The sequence below is a fragment of the Chiroxiphia lanceolata genome, chromosome 3, assembly GCF_009829145.1.
Source record: "Chiroxiphia lanceolata isolate bChiLan1 chromosome 3, bChiLan1.pri, whole genome shotgun sequence".
Taxonomy (NCBI): domain Eukaryota; kingdom Metazoa; phylum Chordata; class Aves; order Passeriformes; family Pipridae; genus Chiroxiphia; species Chiroxiphia lanceolata.
The window spans coordinates 22651938-22675284 of record NC_045639.1 but is presented as its reverse complement, the minus strand read 5'-3'; the positions used below and the strand labels follow the sequence as shown (position 1 = coordinate 22675284).

General features: G+C 38.5%; 2 long non-coding RNA genes across 3 annotated transcripts in view; one reads left to right on the top strand and one right to left on the bottom strand.

Moving 5' to 3' along the window:
- The window catches only part of LOC116784805, a 54785-nt gene that overhangs the window by 10035 nt on the left and 21403 nt on the right, over positions 1–23347 (bottom strand). Inside the window, exon 2 of the long non-coding RNA XR_004356249.1 lies at positions 659–737. This is a non-coding gene — a long non-coding RNA (uncharacterized LOC116784805). The remainder of the gene's footprint in view (positions 1–658; positions 738–23347) is intronic.
- Positions 10804–12632, top strand: LOC116784806. Of its 2 annotated transcripts, none has more exons than XR_004356250.1 (3): positions 10804–10855; positions 12325–12409; positions 12516–12632. It is a non-coding gene; the product is annotated as an uncharacterized LOC116784806 (long non-coding RNA). The 2 variants fall into 2 exon arrangements; XR_004356251.1 differs by lacking the exon at positions 10804–10855 and adding an exon at positions 11779–11932.

Below are 23347 nucleotides of genomic sequence, written 5' to 3'. Positions count from 1 at the left end.
AAACATTACATATGCAGGGAAGAAAACACCCCAAATCAGTGAAGGACTTTGTAGAATGATCCTGAATTCCCACAAAGAGAGAAAAAAGGGAGCGAGAGTTTTCTGAGTGCAGCCCTGATTGAAAAGAGAGGCTTGGGCTACTGCCAAAGGAGCTGTTTCCTATTGTCTCTTTTCCTGCTACATTCAGGAAAACAGGACCTCGGTTTAATCCTACTTTGATTACAAAGAATGTACACAAAGATATATCACTTCATATAAACATTTTTGACATAAGTAAACTAGAGGAGCTCAAATATTGGCCAACAACTAAAGTAAAAAGTTATGTAACTTCTTTCATATATACTGAGGAAAAATAGACAGGAAAAAAAAATCCATTAGAATTCTGAGATATATCAGACTTTTAGGATTCAGAATTTGTAATCTAACTTGTTTTTTAATTTAAAGAATTAAACACATAATATGAATATAAGGAAACATACTATTTCACAATATACAGATGAAACTTTCTGAAAATAGTGTGGAGAATTGAAGAATGGAAAAAATTATCTAGTCATCACATTACCTTGAAACCTAAAGATCTCTATTACATTCCTCCCTAACCCCAAATTCCTGTATTAGCCAAGCTAAATCACTGAAACACAAAATTCTCAACACTCACCTTCACAGGTCCTTCTGAAATCACTGCTGGGGGCATTACTCTGTTTTCCCCTGTATTTCACATCATGGAAAGCTGTGTGCTATGAAGGAGTACAAAATTCTTTGATTCTATGCAAGTCAGAGACCTTGAAGTTCTTAATCTCAAAAGGACTTTTTAAGCATTTTCCTGCATTCATTTAGTTTTGATGCCTCAAACAAACACGAGCTGATAATGTGCATATAGAAAGGTTTCCGTTGCTTAAGCAATGCAGCAGCTGAGCAAAACAAAGGCCTGGTCCTGTACCCTCAACTCACACAGGTAACCAAAAGTCTCTCTTAATGCCTATTTTTCCAGAATAGGATTTCATGGGAAGTTTCAAATGTATGTCTCTCTCAATTCTGTTTCAGAACAGAGAATTAAATAGCGGGTGCAGACATTTCCAGAAAAGGGAAATCTAGTTCTTGTTTATCTGAAGTTACTTCAACTGACCTAAGCCAGAAATCCCTGTCAGGAAAAAAGGAAGTGTACCTGGTGCATTTTCACTACCCAGCCTAACATAGTATTTGCTTACGTATTGTAACTATTGAGAAAGGCAGTACTGATTTTAGCTTATTTTGTCAAATAATACTCAATTATTGGCAGCAGATTTAGTACAGTGATACAGAGCCCAACCAGGAAGAATGGGCTGGTAAAAAGTGCCCTTGTAAAGGAAGAAAAATGCATTTCTTATCTGTTAATCTTGCTTGTATCTCATAGTCTCTCATATTGAGAGTTGGACTGGTATGTCATATCATTGCAGTCAGTTGGGCAGCAGTGAACAGCTGGCTTTCCACACTGACCCATTTATCTTCCTGTGATGTAGGTTGTTCACTCTGAAGGGATGGTCCTTGTTCAGGAAAGTGGAACAAGAGAGACATCCAGCGGCTGCACCATTTAAGTCTATTTCTAAACAACAAACTAAACTACCTTCTTTACTAGTCTATGACCTTGCACATATAAAACCCCAATTTATTAGCCAACTCCCAGAACCAGAGAAAAAATATTCCAGTGGCTGAAGCACTACTGTCATCTCTCCTGTGTATTCTTCCTGCAACCTGCAGACTTCCTCACTGCATACTCCAAGTCCCATCCGCAGTTCTCCCTTTTTCTCTGAAACTTAATTTCATTATTTAGTTTCTGAACTCCACGCATAAATTGGGATAGGTCTATTAACTTCCATGAGGCTATACTGGTCTGGGTCAACCCAGAGTCTCATTCCAATCCTTTGCCACTCCAACATGTACTTTTCACGTGCACTATCTTCTGTTCAAATATTTTCTTTAACCTTAAGTCTATTTGTACTACTTATTTTTATCTGCATAGTAAATAGAGTTCCCAGTCAATACTGATACAAAATTCCTGAAAATGAGTTGTAAATCCTAGTATAAGCGGTTTGATCTTCATGTAAGAGCAAAGAGAAACAGGTTGTTAAATCTACTAAAATAAATTAGTAGTATCTACAGTATTTGTTATAAGAAAATTCCATGTTTTTAATGTCACATATAAAAGACTATTTCTTGTATATAAAAAGACAGCTTATTTGGGAATGTAAATCAGCACAAAAGGGCTTATAAACTTAAAAATCTGAAGATAGGGAAATACAAAGCAACATAAGGATAATTTTTTTATGAAGTATCAGCAATATTAATTTAGAAGTAATTTAATTGAAAAAAATCTACTTTGTCACTGCTACATGATGAGTAATTAATTTTTAAAGGACTTGACCCTTACAAACTTGAACGATCTAAATGAAAAGTTCTGGTAAGAGAGTAGGGAATGGGTTAAATCTTCCATATTTAGTGAAGAATTGAAGGCAGGCAATTGCTGACCTCACTTACAGCAGTGCAGGATGAGGTGTTAGGAATACAGTTAAGGGATGAATTTCCCAGCTTCTAAAGAGAAAGCTCTATGCATTCAATAGGGTAAAATCAGGTAATGTGATGAACCAAAATTAGCAGGATACACTACTTAGGAAAAAACTGACATACCCATACCCAGTATGAGAAGGAATTTGGTTTCCTTTTTAAAACACATATGCATGGAGAAGCCATCACACGTAAGCCAAACAACATATCAAGCTGCAATACAGTTATTCCTTATTAAAAAAACAAAAAACCCTCACAAACAAACAAAAAGACAACAATAAAAAACCTAACCAAACCAACCAACCAAAAAAACAAAACACAGAAAAAACCCAGAAGGTTCAAGTCTTGTACTGGGCACTCTGCTGAAATATTGCACTCTACTGTGCACTTTCTTGCCAGGGTTTTTTAACTGTGCTGCCAAATAAACACTTGCCCTCCTCCCACCCCCCAATAATAATAAAAAAAAAGAAGTAATGAATGTAGATATGCAGTAGACCTATTTTTCAATTTGAAATCTCTTTTAAAAGAGGATGTACCTTGGCCTTGCTGTAAGGCCCAGTTGTTCATGTTGTCTCACCTTAGGGATGTATCTGAGTATTCATGTGGCACATCCCAATCAGCAAATCCCCCTCCCCCAGGCAACTGGGAATACCTAAGTGAGGAGCTTATATTTCCCCTGCTGACTATGTACAGGAGGGCTGTTTGGTTTCAATATTGAGCCCTGTGTTTGTAAGTGATCAAACAATAACAGCTGTTGGTGAACATTATCCACAATTCACTTATGCAGGTGGATATCCATGGCTCCAACCTGTGACGAACAGCTTCATCTCAAGCCTCAGCAGCAAGTCAGTTGTCAGCAAGCCTCACTCCTTGGCCAGTCTGGGGAAGGATAACTCCAGGGCCTCGAGTCGTGGTGGACCATTGCAGAATCCCAGAAGATGTGCATGTCTCAAACACTGCTAGCTGGATGGATGTGGAGCCAACCAAGGACTGTTGGCAACAACAGACAAGAATTTTTAGTAATAACCAAGGACTGTTGGTATTAACACGCCATGAGAAAGAACAAGATGGGGCCAGAGGAGGGGGACTATGCGGAGATAGGGCAGCACTTTTCTGGGACAAACATCTTTGTTGTAGTTCCTGAAGGTAAGTACAACACAGTACAGCACAAGTGCAGCAATGAGGCCAAGAAGTAGGAGAGGACTATAGTGGGCGATTAAGGCCACTAAAGACCCCCAAAGCCCTCCGACCCATTTCCAGAAAGGCCTGAAAGAATGGACCGCGCATGATAACTAATTTGCATAGAAAGTGAGAAACATGTCTGTGGGGTGGAGAAACCTGTCCATACCCCCACCAAGCCTGGACTGCACTCCCCAGGACATCCCATCAGCTGGACCAATGCAGTTGGACCAACACTGAAACCAGGATTGACATCCCATCAGCTGGATCAACACTAGAACCAGGACTGCTGATCTCTTTCTCTTTTCCTCTTTAGTTCAACTCTTCCTGTCTCTCTTCCCTTTCACCCTACCCCTTTATCCAAAACGCACTGCCATGTGCCTATATACTAGGTCAGAGAAAACTAACATACCAATTTCCATGCCAAGTGTGTAATTTACTAATAAAACTTTCTGATTGTTTGTGAACCCTCTGACTTTTGTTGTTCCTTTCGACCACAAGCATTTATGAATCTTAGATGATTCCTTTCCCTTAAGGATGGGTCATCACAACCACACAGGTGGTGAACCATACGTGTACTAAAGTCTAAGCAACACTTTGATATCACTGTATGTCAGTGAGCTATTACATACAAAGCAAAGGCACCCATGCAAACAGCTATTTACTACAGGACACAGGCACAGAATAATGTGGTTTGTCTGACAAGTCACAGAACTTGCATTCCTGCTATTTCCTCCACAGCAAATCCTTCACGGATGCCTTTAGAGCAATACTTTGTAACACAGTGAGCTACAGCCCACTGCACATACATCTGCCACCCCTCAAATTAACTTTAATCAGTGTTAAATTCACTATCCAGTTGTTGTACTCAAATGACCTCTGTTGAGGATTTGTCTATCTGCCAAGTCCTGAAGAGTGGCCTCTGAAAACAGAGAGACAAAACCAGAAACACCTTTTTATCTATCTGTACTAATGAAAATCATTAAGTCTTACCTAATTGCTGCACTCTGGAGATCTAAAGTCCCTCAGATTACTGCTTCATTGCGGGAAAAAGTGACACTGGCTGGAGACGACACTTGTTTCTTATGAACGTCTTTATTTCTACACTTATCCCTTTGGAGGGGGGCAGAAAAAAGCATGTGAATTTTCTTCTATTAGAAGAGTTAATTATCAACAGGGTAACTCGTGGAATTTTCACCTGTACATCGTTACAACCTTTGCAAAACCAGAACAGCATCACTGCCCTTCAAGAACATTATTAAGGTGTGAGCAGCACAGAGAAGGCAGTGCCTGCCTTGGAGGGCTGTGAGCAGAATATTTTACCACCAGAGAGCAGTATAACCTAATCTCCTGGAAACGCTGCATCGGGCCGGGAAGACTCCTGGACTCAACCCAGTTTAGGAACCTGACAACCTGAAGATAGAAGGCTTCGTGTAGTCAAGTGAGGAGGAGAAAAGAACGGCACATTAATGATTTACTGGGACATAGATAGAAGCACCTACATACAGCCACAGCAAAGAGAACCTTGGGTGTGAGAATGCTTGGGAGTGCCAGGCAGAGCTGATGGGGTGTCTTTGCTTCTCTGTCAGGTTGGGGGTTACAGAGAAGTCTTAAAGACTTAAAGCTGCTACATGGCACAAACTCTCCCTTTTACTAGTCCCCTTCTCAGGCAAAACGGTATCAGCTTTGATGGGAAAATTGTCTACCTGAGAACTGAGTAAAATCTGGAAAAAGGCTTCTAGCAATTGACCACTTAACTATGCACAGAACTGAAGGGATCAATGAATTCATATAATAAAGTTAATAAAGAAAATATCAGAGGCAATTACTGTTCTTTATTCTTTAATATCACTGTCTTTTCGTTGTGTCCTACAACACAACTCTGATCCCATTTAGGAATCAAGTCACTGACTTCAATATGCTGCATGCTTCAACACCTCCCGTGGCAGCAGGGCCCAGGGCACAATGGAGAAAAGGACAATGAGATGACTGCACCAAAGATCAACAGTATCATACAGAAAATTTTAGGTTGTTTAGGGTTTATTTTCTTTCTACCAGTGAATAAACTTACGTCCATTCCATTCTAGCAGAGCATGCTCATTCCAGAAGCAATGAGATTCCTGTTCAACCTGCTACAGAAAGGAGGGATCTGAATGGGGATCCACAGGCACTCAGATATAGGCCTCTGTTCTGAGCAAAATAATGATATATAACCCAGAAATTCCCAAAAGATTTAGTTACGCCCTCTTTCCTGCTCCTCTGCACCAAAACAAGGTTTATTTTCACAAACATCTCAGCAACAGTGCTGGCTTAACACCTTATTACCTCCAGTTTACTCCCAGCTTATACCACCACCTTACTTGCACCAGGACAACTGCTGGTCCAGGCATACACTGAACTGTATTGAGGAAAATAACTTTCTCCTACCCCCTCCCCCCCCCCCCAAAAAAAAAAAAAAGAATTTTAAAAAACATTAATCAACTTCCTCATCTTGTTCACTGTGCAGTCACACTAACTGTTACGATGGCATACGTGAATATGTGGGTGAAGATGGGCAGTAACCAAGAATGAATGACAAATAGATGACACTACTGGGTTTGTGAAACCACAGCCTTGGTGGAGGCTGAGCATGACCATTAATCACTGTTGAAGCACATTTAACTTTGGCACTAGTCAAACTATTCGGCTCTTAACATTTTAACCTGAGCACCTGGCCAAAACTCAGGTAGGTTTTTCCAGTTAGGAGATTCTAGTACAGAATTTAACTACAAAGTAGTGTTGGTTTAATTATTCCTAAGTTCACAAACAATAATTCGTTTTAACTGCTAGTTTTAATAACTAGCATTAATTTTTCATTTCAAGGCATTCCACCGTCCTCTCATGCTGTTGTCCACTTCTATCTGGCTCACTGGGCTTTTCACCCCATCACTCACAGCATACTTGCAAAGGTTGCTGGATCAGCAGAGGAACAGGAGGAGCCAGGGAAGAAGTGGGACTCTTCAGGTGTAGCTCTGCTGCTGGGAGCATAGAAACTTTCATCAATGCCAGACTGTTTTTAGGAGACTCCTGACCTTGTTTCCAGGCTATGCTTCCACACCGCAGTTTCAGCCTCTCAGCTGTGCCAACTACAAGTACTCAAACTACTCGAGTACTTGCACTCTCGCTAAAGAGTTAGAAACCTCCCACAGAGAGAAGGCAGAAACAAGAGCTTACTTTACTCTTTGTTTGTTTTTCTTCTTTTCCACCCAATTTATTTATCAGCTATACTTTCAAGATAAAACTAACAAGCCCTTTTACAGGGTCAGATCTTCTCCAGCTGTGCAAGAATCAAACAAATGCGACAGCTGAAAGTGCCCCCAGCTGGTAAAGCATGATGCTGCTCTGAGAGCTCTTGCTCAGCTTTGCTTCACTCCTACTCGAGATATGCTTCCTACTCACTCTGTGGTTTTTCTGTTTTAGTTCCCAAACTCAGCTCCTTCTTCTGCATATGTGCTTTCCCCCTCTCACGATTACTTAGTATTGCCTATTAGTACAATTTGTTCAAATATCTGAGTAGCCTGTGCTTACTTTTTTCCCAGAACTGCTGACACGCTTGAGTATCTTCTAAAACACAGTATCATTTCTTTAATATAAAATTACAACAAATACAGGGCATCAGTAAAACCACCTGAGTTCAGGAACACACCCAACTAGTTAAAAATGGAATATTTAAGCACACACAAACACATCTCTTTAGCCCAGCTGCATCTTCCCCTAGATACAGTCACATATGTATCTACAAGCTTAAACTGGTCATAGAAAAGGAGATTTTACATAAATAGTTGTAAAAAAAACTTAAGGGGAATCAGTAGTTCTAGTTTTTCCCCTTGAATATTGTACATTTTGATTTAAAAAAGAGATAAGCTCTGTGCCTACCAAGAGGGGATAAAACCACTTTTATGATCCTATATTGCAAAATGCCTGCAGATTTGAAGGTAAGTAGTTACAGATATTTTACAGAGATATTATCTCTCTTCCCAGTTTCATCAATTCATATTGCAAATCAGGTTTTAAAGCCTTCATTTAGCTGCAGAAAACACAATGGCTGCTAGAATGGAGCAGTAGTCAATAAATATATTTTAAGGTAATTTCCAAGATGTGCACTGTGAAACTTAGAAAATTTGCTCAATACCACATACATTAATCCTATATCATCTAAAGAGGAAAGGCTGAAAAATAAATTTCTTTAGACTTACTTCTGCTTAAAAAAATAAATCTTCAGGATGGCATTATACAAATGAAGTTATGGTGACCAACTTATACTGAACCCTTCTGTCCAACAGTGCTTCTACTTGCTCTGCTCAGTGTTTATTTTCATTTCTGAGCACATCAGACTGGCATTCCACTTGTAGGTGTAGTAAGAGAAAACCAAACTTGAACTCCCTTTGTACACTGTACAACTTGCAAGCCTGGATGCCTACATTAAGCCAAGTAAAGGTCAGAGCAGACAAGCTGTAATTATACTTGTCATTAGAAGAAAATCAAGACCTCAGTCAAGAAATGTGTGAATGAAATTGCTTAGCCTTCAGTTGCTGAGTACTATACAGATGTTCAGCAGTACTTTCCTAGATAGGATCCTAAATACCGACTGGGATTCCAAGTACTTTACAGTAGATTCTCCAGCCTTTTCAAAAGGACTGTTTTTAACCTCACTCCATAGAGCAGTACCCAGTCATGTGACTGCTTAATGCTCATGCAGTCCCCTGCCCATATCACAGCTGCACCTGTGGCTGTATTAGCCAGTTTTAAAGCTTTGTACTACATGATTTATGAGAAGTACAGTCCCTGCCTCAAGTAGAAGATAGTACCTCTAGTAGATGGATTCTTGTCTGCTCTGGTTGAAATTACAGGAAATTCTCCAGTTTTAAAGTTTTGCTGGTCTTGGTAAGAAGGTTTAGTAACAACAGGTTAAATGCCTGAGCTGGCTTGATCTGCTTTTTCAGCCCTAAAGGTTGCTTTTCCATGTGAGAATCAGGATGCTGTCATGTCAGCACAAGGAAAAGGTGCTGGGTAACCATATGTATGGTATCAACGCGTGTAACCATACCCGTGGTATCTGTTCAGGGGAAAAGCATCACTCCCCAAAACTGCTAGCATGATATCTTCCCACAAGCATGACATTGTCTATTTTGGAGGGGACAAACGAAGAAAGACAAGATTTCCTAATTATCATACTATGTTCCTCATAGTGTCAGGTGACCTACCCCACTGTGGTGAAGCACGTGAGGCTGGCTAAATCCCACTACGATATATAATTTGATGTGTAACTTAGATCTAGGCATGTCAGCCAGGTGACTGAGCAGATGTGGCATTTAAAAGTGCATCAACTTTTTCCTGGACAATCTTAAAGAAAAAGGAAACAAAACTAACCCAGACTCTTCCATCATCCTGATTACAATCTTTGGTGGTTATTTTACTCCAAATTTTTGTCTGTGTCATGTGATTTTTCCCTCTCTGTCCTCCTCAAACCTTGGCTGTGGGAGTTTTCCCAACCCAAAGTGCCACTAACGGGAAAGGAAGAGCAAAACTGCTGCTCTGAATCACGTGAGTTGTCACAGAGACCCTGTCCCTGACCCCAACATTGCTCTATGTATTTTCATGTCAATCTGGAGAGGCAACATGTCTTTAAGCTACAACATTTGCATATGATCACAAAAGTCTGAAGGGAGTACATTCTCCATCTCATGACCAAAGCAATGGTCACGCTCCTGCATCCTACTTTTGTCAAGCAAATACCTGCTCATCTAAATTACATGTCAAAGATTTGGGAGGAAGGCAGCCTAAATTTGTACTAAATGTGCAGTTTAAACGAACTATATAATTTCCAGTACAAGTCCATCCATCAAGTTTTATTGCCGTTTCTGTTTAACTGATTTGCATCTCTTGTAAGTTGGTTTCCACAGCAGAATGGATGGCAAACTAATACAGGAATGCACAGTCACAAATACACTGAGCATTCACTGCCTGTACACAGTGAATCAGTATATGATTCACCCACTTTCATAAAACAGTTGTGACCTTTCATCTGACTACTTCCTCAAACACAATACAGAGAAATATATATAACATATAGAAACCAGGAACCAACAAATTGGGGGAATAATAATAGCACATCTCATGATTTTTTTGCTATTGTGCTAATCAGTCCTTACTACATGGTCTATTAAACATTTCTGTCATCTCTTGCCATCCTTAGACTAACCAGATCCACTAAAGCACAGGTTGCTCTTTGTTATGAAATAAGCAAAGGCAAAGAATATGTAGTGGCCTTGTAAAGGTATAATTCTCTGAAAAATATTATAAAAAAAGAAACAATGTCATATGAATAATATACCAATCTGCAGATAATCTTGTTCTGTATTTAAAAAGTGACATTTATTTGTACAACTTTCCTTTCTGCTCCTTACAGTGTAAAGCTGATAACAAGCAGCCCTGAGCACAAACATTAAATTTTATCAACAAACACAACTTATACTGAGAATTAGACAAGGTAAAGTTAACATGCTACAGCATTGCACCACAGATCTTTTTGCCACAACATAATTGCAGGCGTAAAATTAGACACAACCAAAATCCTCTCAGGAACCTACTAGAAACATCTCACCGTATTAGGCATTTTGAACTAATTCATTAAATATCATAGAAAAAGCCCTACTTGGTCTCTAGAAACACAAGGTGATGCACACCAAGAGGAAAATGTATTTTAAAGGTTATGCAAAGCTTTGGCAGAAAGATTAAAGTGGCACCATTATAATCCAAACCCCAATCCACAGGGTTGAGATAAAAGAGAAAGATCAGAGCTCCACCAGATTCTACCTGGACATCATACATGTAAAAGAAACATATGGTAAATATGAGAAGCAAAGGCTAAATATATTTTCAAGGGATACCATCCTGCAAATACTTTGCAAAAAATGAAAAATGGTGTATTCTTCTCACAGTATACAAGATTTTGTAATGAGGTGGTTTCCTGGAATGTCATGGAGCTTGCTGCTTGCACTATGAGTTCATATCTGGGAGAGACAGTGGAGTCCACAGTGTGTTACAAAATCTCCAGGGAGTGGAAGAACTGTGAAAAAGGCTGACTACCAATCAGGTGAAGTCACCACAGGGATGCTTTGCAGTTGCTAATGATCCAAATTTCCAACTAGGCAGCTAGAAGCATGTGCCCAACACTTCCACACATTAGACAACACAGTGGGTCAAAATGAGTCAACCAACGAACCATTAGTTGATATTAGATTTGTATTACAAAAAATCTTGTAAACCTCATAAGGAATTGGGTCTCATTACCCTTGGCACTTTACCAATAAGTAACAAAGAGCTCCCATCCCAAACAACACACCATCTCAACTGCTGACAAGATGCCACAGGAGGATGAAACACAGGAACAAGATGGGAATGGATAAGCATAAAAATAGCTTGAAGAAAAGCAGAAGTTCAGAAGTTCCGCTTTTCTTAACTGTTGATTTATATCATTTGGCAGTGTGGCAAAAATGCAGATGACTTAAAGCTACTGTATTCACCCTTAAAGAGAAATTTGCCTTTGCCTCATTTGGAACTCTGTTTCCACTGCTTTATCAACAAAAGATTAGCACAGTTCAAGCAGCTCAGATGATCAAAAGATGATGCAAATTCTGAAAGTCCAGGAATGTTTGGCAGTTAATGGAATGCTGCAACAGGCAGACACCCACAGGTATAAGATGCAATGTGGTGAAATACTCAGGTCTGCAGTAAAGCTTAACTACACCATCAAACACAGCTGTACCAGTCACATGCTGGGGATTTCCCAGCTGCAGACTCCCAAAACACACAAGTTTCAAACAATTCAGTCACTATGTAATGAGCAACCATGTGACAATTTCATTTTCTCTTTCAAAACATCCAAACAAGTCTGGATTCAGAAAGACTGTGTGGCTCAGCCACTGTGACTCTTTCTTAGTACTTTTTCTGCTTTTATTGTATCAAACATAACATGGCTACTGCAGTAGGGCTGTACTGGTTTATCACAGAAAGTACTTCTGTGACCTTTGTTCAGGAAGGAAATCAGTGTTCTTATGTACTCACGAGACCCTCAAGATTTCCTTAGCAACGTGATCCGGAGAAATCACATCAAGACCACAGGTTAAACATGTGACACTCAGGCATCATTAAGTTCTTAATCTCTGTCAAGGTAAGAATTAGGAAAATAAAAGCCTGCATTTAAAATTCTTTGTACATCCTAATTCCGCTTGGTTATTGTTTCTCTCCTTCCTCAGTTATAAACCAGACTGAAAGCCCATGAAAGAAGAGATGCAATTGAATTTTATCAACTGTCCTTTCCTCTGCTCAATGCTGTGAGTAGTCTGTTCTCAGACAGGAAAACATACCACAAGAAATTATTATTTACTTCTAGTTTCCTCTCTAGTTTGAGCTAATTGGCAGGTTTAAGCAGGAATATTACTAAAATAATTATTAATAAAGTGATTTTTTAAAAAAGTTTAATTGCAACATATGTGTATTAAAGAAAGAGTTTTTGCTAGGAGTGCAGGAGACAGGAGAACTACATTGATAATTATATTTCAGAAAGGAAAGAGGAAGTCAGAGCAGAGAACACTGCTAAGGGTCCTGCCCTTGGAAGGCATTTGATTTAAAATACTGAAGCAAGGAGGTAAGTCCAAGCCACATTTTTTTATCATCTCTGAATGGCTATTGCTTCAAAATGCTGACCAAATTTGAATGCTCACTGCAAAATATTCACTGTGCTCTACTCCTAGGAGCAGTCTTTAACATCACTTACAAATCAGCTGGACAGTATAGATCCCTCAACACCCTTTATATCATCCCATTTAATTTACTACATGCTATTCTAAAAGGAGAAAAACATACACTAGTTTGGAATAAAAAGCTGACACATCCTCCAGATATGCAGGAGTCTGAGTCACAGAGGCAAAATGCACAAAACTAAAAGGAGCGTCTGCTGTATAATATCATAAAAAACAATAAAATTACTTTTGGCTTCTGCTGGTAGAATCACAGATTCTGTATTCATGGTTTACCACTGTGGAAGGCATGCTGGTGACAATTTTGCATAGAGAACATACATAATGTGATGAAATATATTTGAAATCTTCCTTTTGCAGCATCACTTCTGGAACAGATGACATTATGCTCAGAGTAAGAATGTTTAGATGGATAACAGACATACAAGTGCACAACTTGGAAAGACTTCTTTGACTTCTTTTTATGAAAATACATTTGCCATGATAATCTAACCTCTTAGAAAAACTTAAAAAAGTGGACAGTGCAAGTGTTAACCTCTTGTTGATTTGGAGACAAGTTGGAGTAGGTAGGAGGATATTAAAGTAGCAACACCTGAGGACATTGGTAAGAAAGCAAATCCAGTACATACTCAGTCTCTGACAAAGTTGAATTACCATGGCAGACAATGTTAAAGCATGAGATTTTTCAGTCCTTTATGTACTGAGACTGGAAGAGGTAATAAGCCAGAGAACATGAAAATATCCCCAATGCAAGAGAATTATGCCATTATTAGTGACTTCTGTGCAAGAATTTACTTGATTTAAAAACCCAACAAATCACACTAAGAGGGCATAATGAGTAGATGAGATGAGGGAGACACTGTTGCATAAAGCCATAAGCATGATATATGTGCTACAGTTGTCACTAACCTGCAAGTTCAGAATCCTAGCAGAGTAATTAAAATGATGATTGAAATTGATGTAGGAAAGTCATAAGTGAGAAGTTTTCTTCAAGAAGAAAACTTAGGATGGTCACAAATTTGTAATTCCACAATCAAGGAAACGATAATTTTGCCCAAAAATACTGTCTTCTTTAACTATTCAAGTGCAAACAGAAGTTCATAATAAAAAGGTACTATATAATAATGCAGATAAACAGTAATAATCCATATGACTTAGGAGATACAAAGGGAGAAATATTGATAAAATAAGCTAGCAACATCAGCGGAAAGTCCACAGCTGACAGCATCAATGTAACATGAAGAATTAAAAAAATACCCAAACTTATCAAGACTACAATATCCCCAGCAGTTACAGAAACCTATTGCCAGATAGAAAGGATAAAACTTCTAATAGTGATGCAGAAGAGACAGACATTTTTAGAAATATTTTGATTCCATATTTGGACAGCTGTTCTTATGTCACATGATGATGTTGAACTATTTCCCAGTCCCTTGGTAATGAAGCAGGATGTTATACAACATGCACTAAAAATCAACATTTTAAAATCAGCCAATTCATTTGCCTCACAACTAAGAACTAAGACTGGGAAGACCTGAGAGCTAATCATGTTTATTTTAATAAATTAAGGCATTCCAGGGAAATCCCACTTGACTGGAAAAGCATTCATGTTGTGCCAATAATAACAAAGGCCAGCAGGATGACTAGGAGAGCTAATGGACAGTTAGTCTGACCTTGCTTCCAGGTAATAAAGTTGTTATAAATTTAATAAATAATTAAAGTGAGACAGACATTTGAATGATGAAATTAATTGTATATTTGCAATATATTTGTGGAGAGCAGTGAACTTAATAGTGTGTGATGTTCTTCTTAAGAAAACTAGCACAATACTATCAATAAAATTTATTAAATGAACTGAAAACTGAAAGATCTAACAAAGTAATAATGAATGGAGACTTGCAGCAAACTTTCGGGCTTTCATGATATGAAAATAAACATATACATCCATGATAAGATTTGTGAGATCAATAAAACTGTGAGGATGAAAGCTAAAGATAGTAATGTAGAACAATTTCAATCACCTAATAAACTCAACCAGTTCTAATTAAACATGTCTTAATACAGCCAACTGTACGGGCATTAGAACTAAAAGCTCCACTACCAGCCAAGTCTCCTCCCTGGAAAACACGTGGTCTGAAAAGTACCAAGAATTACAGGTGACAAACAGCTGACATTGTAGCAAAAAAACCCCCAAACACCAAAAACACACACCAAAAAGCCGGTCCTAATCTGTTCCTTGTATGTATAGATGGAAAGCAAACCCAGCTTTTTCACTGGTGAAACATGCAGTGAATCATGACAACAAGTTTCACATTTTAGAAAGAATGATTTCAAAATAGAATTAAAAAAAAAAGGCAAACAAAATTATTTGATGAGGAAAATGTCTTACAGTGACACGTTCGAAGGAAAGACTTACTTTTTAACATTATTAACTACCTTGACTTAATATACAGAAAATACTGGTTCCTAATGGTTATTTAGTGTAAACACAAAGTTCATGTAGAAACATGGCATATTAAACAACAAGTTATTTATAGCTGAAATTACCATAGGAATTCTCAATGGCATCTTTAGTTCTTAAGGTCTTCAAGTCTGGATACCTTTTTGAGTGTTGTAGCTCAGCATGTATTTGCCTGCTTACGACTGCAGTTGAACATAAAGTACTCTATACAGAGGTAACTGGGTAATAATGACCTATGACAGAGTCAGCAAAGTAACTGTCTGACTTACTAGTTCCTTCTGGCTTTTTCCCCCCTATGTGGATGCTGTAAATATATTTTTCTCTCTCTTCTGAAGAAGTGAGCTGACACCACTTCACTAATGCCTGATCCTGTTGACATTAATATGTGATTTATCATTGATTTGCAGAGGCAAGACCTGGAGCAAAGAGTTCATAACCCTATGGAAATAGTTCTAATTTTCCAATTTGGGGGTTCTTACTGCCATTCACAATTTCTTCAGGAGCAACTGCTTGGCTCTCTACATGGTATAACATGGTATAACAGTCAGATCTTCCACTTTTCCACAAATAACCATGTCATTAGCTGCTGCTTCCTTGTTTTATGCATTTACAGATATCAACAAGCCTATATAAAGCCTCTCCGTGATTTGTTCATATACAGTAGTCTTCCTTTTGGTATATTTTTAGATCAATTGCACTTAAACAATACTTCCTCAACCTACTGAACTTTGCTCTGGGACAGATGATCAAGGGAAATGCAGATACTGTGCTGTTTAAAGGATGGCAGCCAACATTTTCCACGGCACTTGTTGAAAGGGTAGAGTATTATGAAGGACAAAGAGTTCAGCATGACTCCAAAGTGGTGCAGCACCCATTCATGCTTACAAACTCTGCGTCTGTCCTTTGAGCAGCCTCCAAAACAAGGTAAGTAAGAATTTATCAATGTGCAAGAAGGAGAAGCTTACACAACCTTTCATGTAAGACGTACATGTACAAGATAATACACGATCTTTCCGTTTTCTAACAAACGGTGCCACTTTGAAGAAAACAAGAGCTTTAAGCCTCTTTGAAAATAACTGTATCAAAGGGAGAATTGTAATAAATAAGATGACTCATCAAGGAAAAGCTGTGTCTGTGTGTTCCTCTCCTTCTTTACTACACGGTACAATAAAGCTGTAAAACATTTGGAGAGGGAATTTTCCTACTGCTAGGTTGCTGTGTGCCTTCAAGCATATTACCTTAGAATCTCAGGAATGTCAAACCTACTCTTTTCCGAATTTTCCAGTGTAGAGGATATAAGCAGGCCCAATTTCTGGTTACTGACTCCAGTACAAGAAACCTTTCTATCAGATTCTGCCATTCCCCACAGAGAAAGAGGTGTGAGTGGTTAAGTACAGCCCTACCTGCAAGATTATTCATGGTCTAAAAAGCTTGATTGCTAAAGAAGCAGAGTGGACAAAAGTCACAGAAAAATGTGCAGACATCAGGACTTTTTTATATGGTTAAAGTACAAACTAAATGAGTCCCCATTACAGTACTGGGCACTGTTGCATGAAGATTTCCCTTCACAGGGTGTAAAGTACACCACAAAAAATTTATAGTGGTTTTGAAAAACAATTTTCAGCTGCCTTGTGTGCTGTGAAAACTCTCCTGTTCTGATTCTGTTTTGATCCACGCAGCTGATGCATGTCTTACTGTGCAGAGCACTGGTATAGGGAGAGAACCTGTTAGCATGTCCTAATGAATAATACTTTATGTGCAAATTTTGTTTTAAAATGGAGATTAGCTACATAACTAACAATCAGAATATCGAGGAGAAAAGCACTTAGGACAACTGCAGTTTGCAAGGATGATACCTGAGATGAGAATCCACTGTTCAACAGAATTTACACACACATATGTTGCTACATATTAGTGAGAAAAAAACACAGCAATTGCATCAGGTACAGGACTACATCCCAGCAGGTAAACAAAAACACTTTAAAATGTTGAAAAAAACACTGCAATGTTAATTTGTGTGCTTTCTAAGTGGAAATGGTTGAGATATTTGACAAGATATTGAGATATTTGTTTTTCAACAAAGTCTTAAATTACCAAACCATCTTGACTGGTGAATTTTAAAAGATACTCACAAACTAAATGCAGTTATAGAAGGATATACCCTAGATATGAGACCCCTAAAGAACTAAGACATTACTTCAAATTGTATTAGTGGTTCAAATCAATTTTCCCTATGACTGAGTACTGGGTTAAATCCCCCCATATAATTTGGGAAGTACCACAGCAGGTAGGAAGTCACACATCTGATTGCATCTTCCAAGAGGGAAAAGAGTGACAGAGGTCATGATAAATATAACTTTGGGCAAGTATTCTACCAATTTTCATTTCTCTCTCAAGACTGAACTAAAGGTGCTATTCTCCACCCACAGATACACAGTTTCTAAGTGCTGATTACACGTAGAGGCATCTCATGGCAGCTGAATGTCATCCCTTCTATCTAACTACCCAGGCAGATTCAGAATGCCTCTGTGGACAACAAAGAAAGCCAAAGCGCACGCATCAATGCAAAACATAATCAAGTAATGTCTGCTCTGTAGGAACAAGACATTCTCGTAGAACTGATTACACTGCAACTGCTTTTCTGCTGGCAGAACCAGAGATACATGGAGGTGGCATATTCTGCAGCTGGAAATCTAAAGGAGACTACCAAAAATGCATCAGGCACTAAATAACAGTGAGAATGGAGACTAGACACAAATGGGCTTTGAGATGGAGACTGGTACATAACGTGAAATGAGATGGAAAATGATTGACGCAGACACAGGCAGGACAAGCACATAAACACTACAAGAAAAGGCATGGAAGGCTGAAAAGGGTAGAAGCGTACGGCTATATCATGGGTAACTAAAGCCAGGAAGAGCTGACTCAAACTGGCAAAAAGTAAAAGATATATGTAAAGGTAAAAGAATGGTGATGCACAGGTTGTGTGCTGGTTCAGATTTTACAAGAATCTGAAGCTAAGTAAGTTGAGGCTTATAGTCTGAACTTGATGGAAGGTGGAAAGCTGGTACAGGCAACATTTTTTCAGCTTTTAAACCCGTATTAGGTGAAATTCACTCCATAACAACTGAAATGCAGACCTACTGTGAATGCCTCAAGCCACTACAAATTGTCTTTCAGGACCCTGCAGAGCCCTATCCTGCATGTGGTCTGGCTCTTAAAAGAAATAAATTGAAGAGGGTTGTGTCCTGTAAAGCTGAAGCAACGAACTCAGAAACAAATGTCTGGAAGCTTCTGCAGGAAAAAATGCCCATTTCCCCACTGTTACCTATTCTGACTGCCCCTTCAGAACCTTCACAAATGAATAGGGCAGTTTTTCCGCAGTTGCTCACAAGGAATAGGTCCCGTCCCATGTCAGCCTGCTGAAACCCAGCAGCATGGCCTGCATGAGGTAGGCTGACAGAAATCAAGCCTACAGACACAAAGAGATAAGCTGTTCCTATCCAGTAATCTAAAACTATTTGCTGTCCTCCAGCCTCATTTTTCATGTTCTCCCCTGACTGAGGCTACTTTTCAGCCCTGGATCCTAATGAATCTTTATCCACCCCTCTGTGCTGTTCATCTCTACTTAGTCTTCCCTGTCTCTCTTGTCACAGTGCCATGCTTTAAGAAAACTGAAGAATGCGGCTTTTGTGGCAGCACTGAGTGAACACCAATTTTAAGGAGCATATCCCAAATCTCATTAAAAAGAGATAAAGCCATCTGGATCCTAAGACAGTCAGTTTGAAAAAACCCCACAAAACTATTCTGAAACCAATTTGCGAAGAAAAACAGAAAGGAAAACAAGTTTCCTGCCAACAAACGTTGTAGCCCTTGCCATCTATTACCACATGAACAAAGCACTAAATGACTGACTCCAATACCATTGCCAATTATTATGACAACATACAGTATAACCATATTATGTTTACAATATAATACATGTGAGTATTCGATAGAGCCTGGCAGGACTTCAGTCACTGCCTCTTTTATGCTTTAAAAATCCATTTTTCAAACTGAGTTTGCTGTATAACTTGTTCCCTAATTACATACTTTACTGTATAGAGAACAAGAAAGGATATTGAAAGTGATTTCAGGCAAACATCTGAACATTTAGTGAGACAAACCATTTTTATTCACATGCATTCCACCACTAAGAGCCAACATAATGTCTTTATTCTATAAACGTGCCCCACCTTATTCCCATTGACATCGGTGGCAAGTTTTCCAAAAGTTTCAACTTCAATTGAAACTCAAGAACAAAATGTTCAGGGCCTAGTTTTAAAGAAGTTCCTGCTTCACCTTTTATTTTACAATTTCAAATAACTATAAAGGTAAACAGGATAATTTAAACATCTGCTTAATTTGAGAACGACATCGGAAAACAAGTTTACCAAATGATTTAATTTATATTTGCCAAATCGTGTGCCAAATAGAAGCAGGAGGTTGCCTTGGAAAATATGAACTAAAGATGTGCTCAGGCTCATCTATCGAGTTACTAAGAGACTCCACTGTCGGTCCACATCCAATAACTCAGTCAAATTTCTGAGTTGGCTACCTATTTTGCATATAAATCAGGACAGAGGGCAGAGATAATTAAAATAGCAATGTGCATGCTAGCTTAACTGCATCATGCCTAAGCAACAGCACACAGATGATTCTCGGGCAAGCCTGAGTTCAGAATTAACATAGTTCACACAGCTCTTCATCTGAGATAGGGAACCTCACTAGACTCAAGTTATCATTACAAATTATTATAATGCACCACTCTGGGCAACTCTACACTGAAGAGCCAGTTCAGAGACTTCCTCGGTCAGGATCAGCTAAGAATAAATGAAATAAATTTAGGATTAAAAGTTTAGCTTTAAAAGCAGTAGTATTATCCACAGCTTGCTTTGCTCTAGATTATCCTGGTCCCTCATTATCAAGGCTTAAGCGTATTTCTAAAATAACTGAATTATATGTATTAAAAAAGTGTCATTGATGACTTGATGTAAGGGGTAAAAAAATGCTTTGATAGCTGGTTTCATGAGGTAGTGGTTAACAGGTTGTTCTCAGCCTGCAGGCTTGTAGCAAGTGGAGTACTACACAGGTCTGTACCAGGACCTGTTCTGTTTTACATCTATCAATGATCTTGAGAAGGCAATGAAGTGTGTTCTCACCAAGTTCCCAGACGACACCAAACTGGGCAGACCAGTCAAATATGCCCAAGACCAGGGCCACCAGCCAAAGGAACTTAGATGGGCTAGAGGGTCCCTAGGTAGGATATGAAATGATGAAATTTAAAAAGAACAAACAAATGTCTGGAAGTTGTGAAGGAAAAACCCCATGCAGGTTTTTTCATACAGGCATTGAGAATACTGCATCAAGAGTACTGCACCCATTTTGGGGCCTCCCAGTATGGGAAAGATATTGATAAACCAGAGTGAGTTCACTGAAGGCCACTAAAATCGTCAGCAAGCTGGAGCAGAGGTTGGGTGAAGACATGCTGAGGGAAGAGGGCTTATTCCGCCTGGCTTTGGGAAGAGCTGTTGGCAGCTTTTCGACACCTGTGAGGAGGTTACCAAGAAGATGAAGCCAGGCTCTTCTCAGCACTGCATGGCCGAAGGATGAGACACAAAATGACAAATTGTAACAAGAAAGGCTGCAACTTGACATGAGAATAAACTTTTTCACCACCCAAACTTTGGAGCAGGTTGTCCAAAGAAATTACACATGCTTCAACCTTGGCAGTATTCATGGTTATTCATGGTTACACGGGGAGCAGAGTCAGAGCAATTCCAGTGATGCTTTTTTAAAATGTGATGCTTGGCTTGGAAATCTTTGTGCTGGTACAGCAGACTGAGTGAAGCTGCTTTGCAAATGCCTGAAGAACGTCTGAAACTTCCTAAGAAACTTCTCTGACCGCTGTTGGAGGATCCATTTTCATACTTCAGTATGATTTTTACAATCTAAGATACGTGTATACACTTAAAGGGAAAATTTTGAATATATGCCCTTGTATTTCTACAGCACTGGTTAAAAAGAAAACAATTCAAACAACTCTAATATCAGGATAGAGAGAAACTGTTAGGGTAATTCCTCAAGTATCTGTCTTGGGACATATTTAATCATTTCCCTCATGACCTTGGCAGAGAAACTAGGTCTGTGACAAGCTGTTAATACAAAGATAGATTGTATTCCACACCAAAGGAGAGCACACAACTGTGCAATAACAGAAACAGAATGAAATTACATAAAGCGCATGGTCATACACACAGGAGTAAGAATTCCCGTGACAAGCTGGAAATTAGAAATGAGAAAGAAGAGGGTGTTCTAGTGCATCAGAGGATGACTATGAGCAATCACTATGATGTGGCACACATAACACTAAGATATTCTGTGTGAGATGTCAGGAAAGTCAGAGAAGTATTAATGTCAGGATACAAAGTGCTAATCAGAATGAAACATATTACATGCAACATCTTGTCACTCACACTCAAGAAAAATTAAGTCACAATAGAGCAATTACAGAGCAGTTTGACACTAATAAAAATAAGATAAATGCTAAAGATATAGATAAAACAGGTCATATGAAACAAAAGTCTGATCTAACTAATTAATAAGCTGACAAAATTTACTACTTTGAATATCTCCTTTACAATACCCTTTACATGTAAACAATCACAAATTAAAATGACCAGCATTATGTACTACTTTGTTTCTGTAGATATCAGCTTTGGCATATTTTTCTTCTACATGTCTCTTTTTTTCCCCCTATCTTCTGTTCCAGGACTTTGGATAGCAACAAGTTTGAAATTCATTTCAACATGGATCCTCACGAAGACAGAAAAACTTATATTTTTCTCTGAGAGCTACAGGAAACTTCAGCAGGAATATCGATTACCAAGGAGAAACAAAATGACAGTGTTTTCCTCAAGTCTGTGCAACTATGAATTTGTACTGCTGGAGTCAAGAATCTTATTGTCATTCTTCAGGCAAGATCACTAAAAATCCCATCATTTCCCCCATTAACATCACTGGGTTTGTTTTCAAGGTTGGCAGTAAATGTACAGTATTTTTCAGGTCAGACAATGTTAAGCATTACATGGCAGTTTGCCTGTTCAATTAATCCTCATGGCTCTCCTGGTAGGTAGTTTAGAGACCTGCCTAAGACCATGAAAGTAAATCAACTAGGATAAGAACACAGCAACGTCCATCTCTCAGCTTGTTGTCCATTAGACCATGCTCCTCTTCTAAGAAGGGATCCTGGTAAATTCCAGACTTTATGGGAAAGAGGTTCTATTTAAACATTTAAAACTTTAAAGCACTTACTGGAATAAGAAAAAAAAAGGAAATGGAAATAGAAAAGATGAGAAATCCAAGTTAATCCAAGAAATGCGATAGCAATTGATCATAGTGCAGTCTGGAAGGAAAATGTAATCAATACAGAGGGGAAGAAATCAAATCAAACAGATACTGCTTCAGTGACTGAAGCAAAGATCCTCAAATTGCAGCTAGGGGTGACTTATTTGTTCTCACCCCTATTGTATGATGAAAACTAGAAAGCTAAACATTAAGAACTGTCATCTAATGACAATATACATCTTTCTTTCTACTGTGTAAAAGTGGCAAAATACAAGTCTGAAATTGCTATTAGAATTTCTATTCAGTGCTTTAGAAGTGGTTTACTCACCAAACACTGCTTACTCACTGCAAGGGAGCACTTTGGTGCACCTGTGCTCTTGGAAAATGATGTTACCATGAAAATTTGCTTTGCTTTTAATATATTTTTCTAGTATTATTATTTTGATGACAACTTGATATTTTTGGTGACAACTTCAATTTGTTCCAGGTAATAGGAATGTAACTTGTTAATGAAAATAATGCTAACATTTACAAAGTTTATGTTGTTACTGACTTAGAAAGAAAGTAGCACACAGGCAAGTATCCTGAATACTACTCAAATACTATTTTCATCTAGGAAATAAATGATCATGATTTTTCAGAATATTATGTTGTACCTAAAAAGTAACTGGAGCAAGGTCAGTATGGTCCTATATATACACCTAGAGAACAGCAATACTATTTTGCTATGAAAATCAGAATATTTCATTAGCGAATTTGAACTTGAGTTTGGGGCTTTTTTTGGGTTTGCTTTGTTTTTTTAAAAGAAAAGTAGGGAGTTCCCACTCTACATCTTGGAACACTGAAGTCTCATAATCAAGAGCTCAAAAGACAAGCTCCATTATCCATATTTTACAGTATTTTATTCCATGTGTAGCTACAGTAACTGTCAACACTTTCACACAGCACAATACTACTCAGATAAAAGTAAGAATGCAAA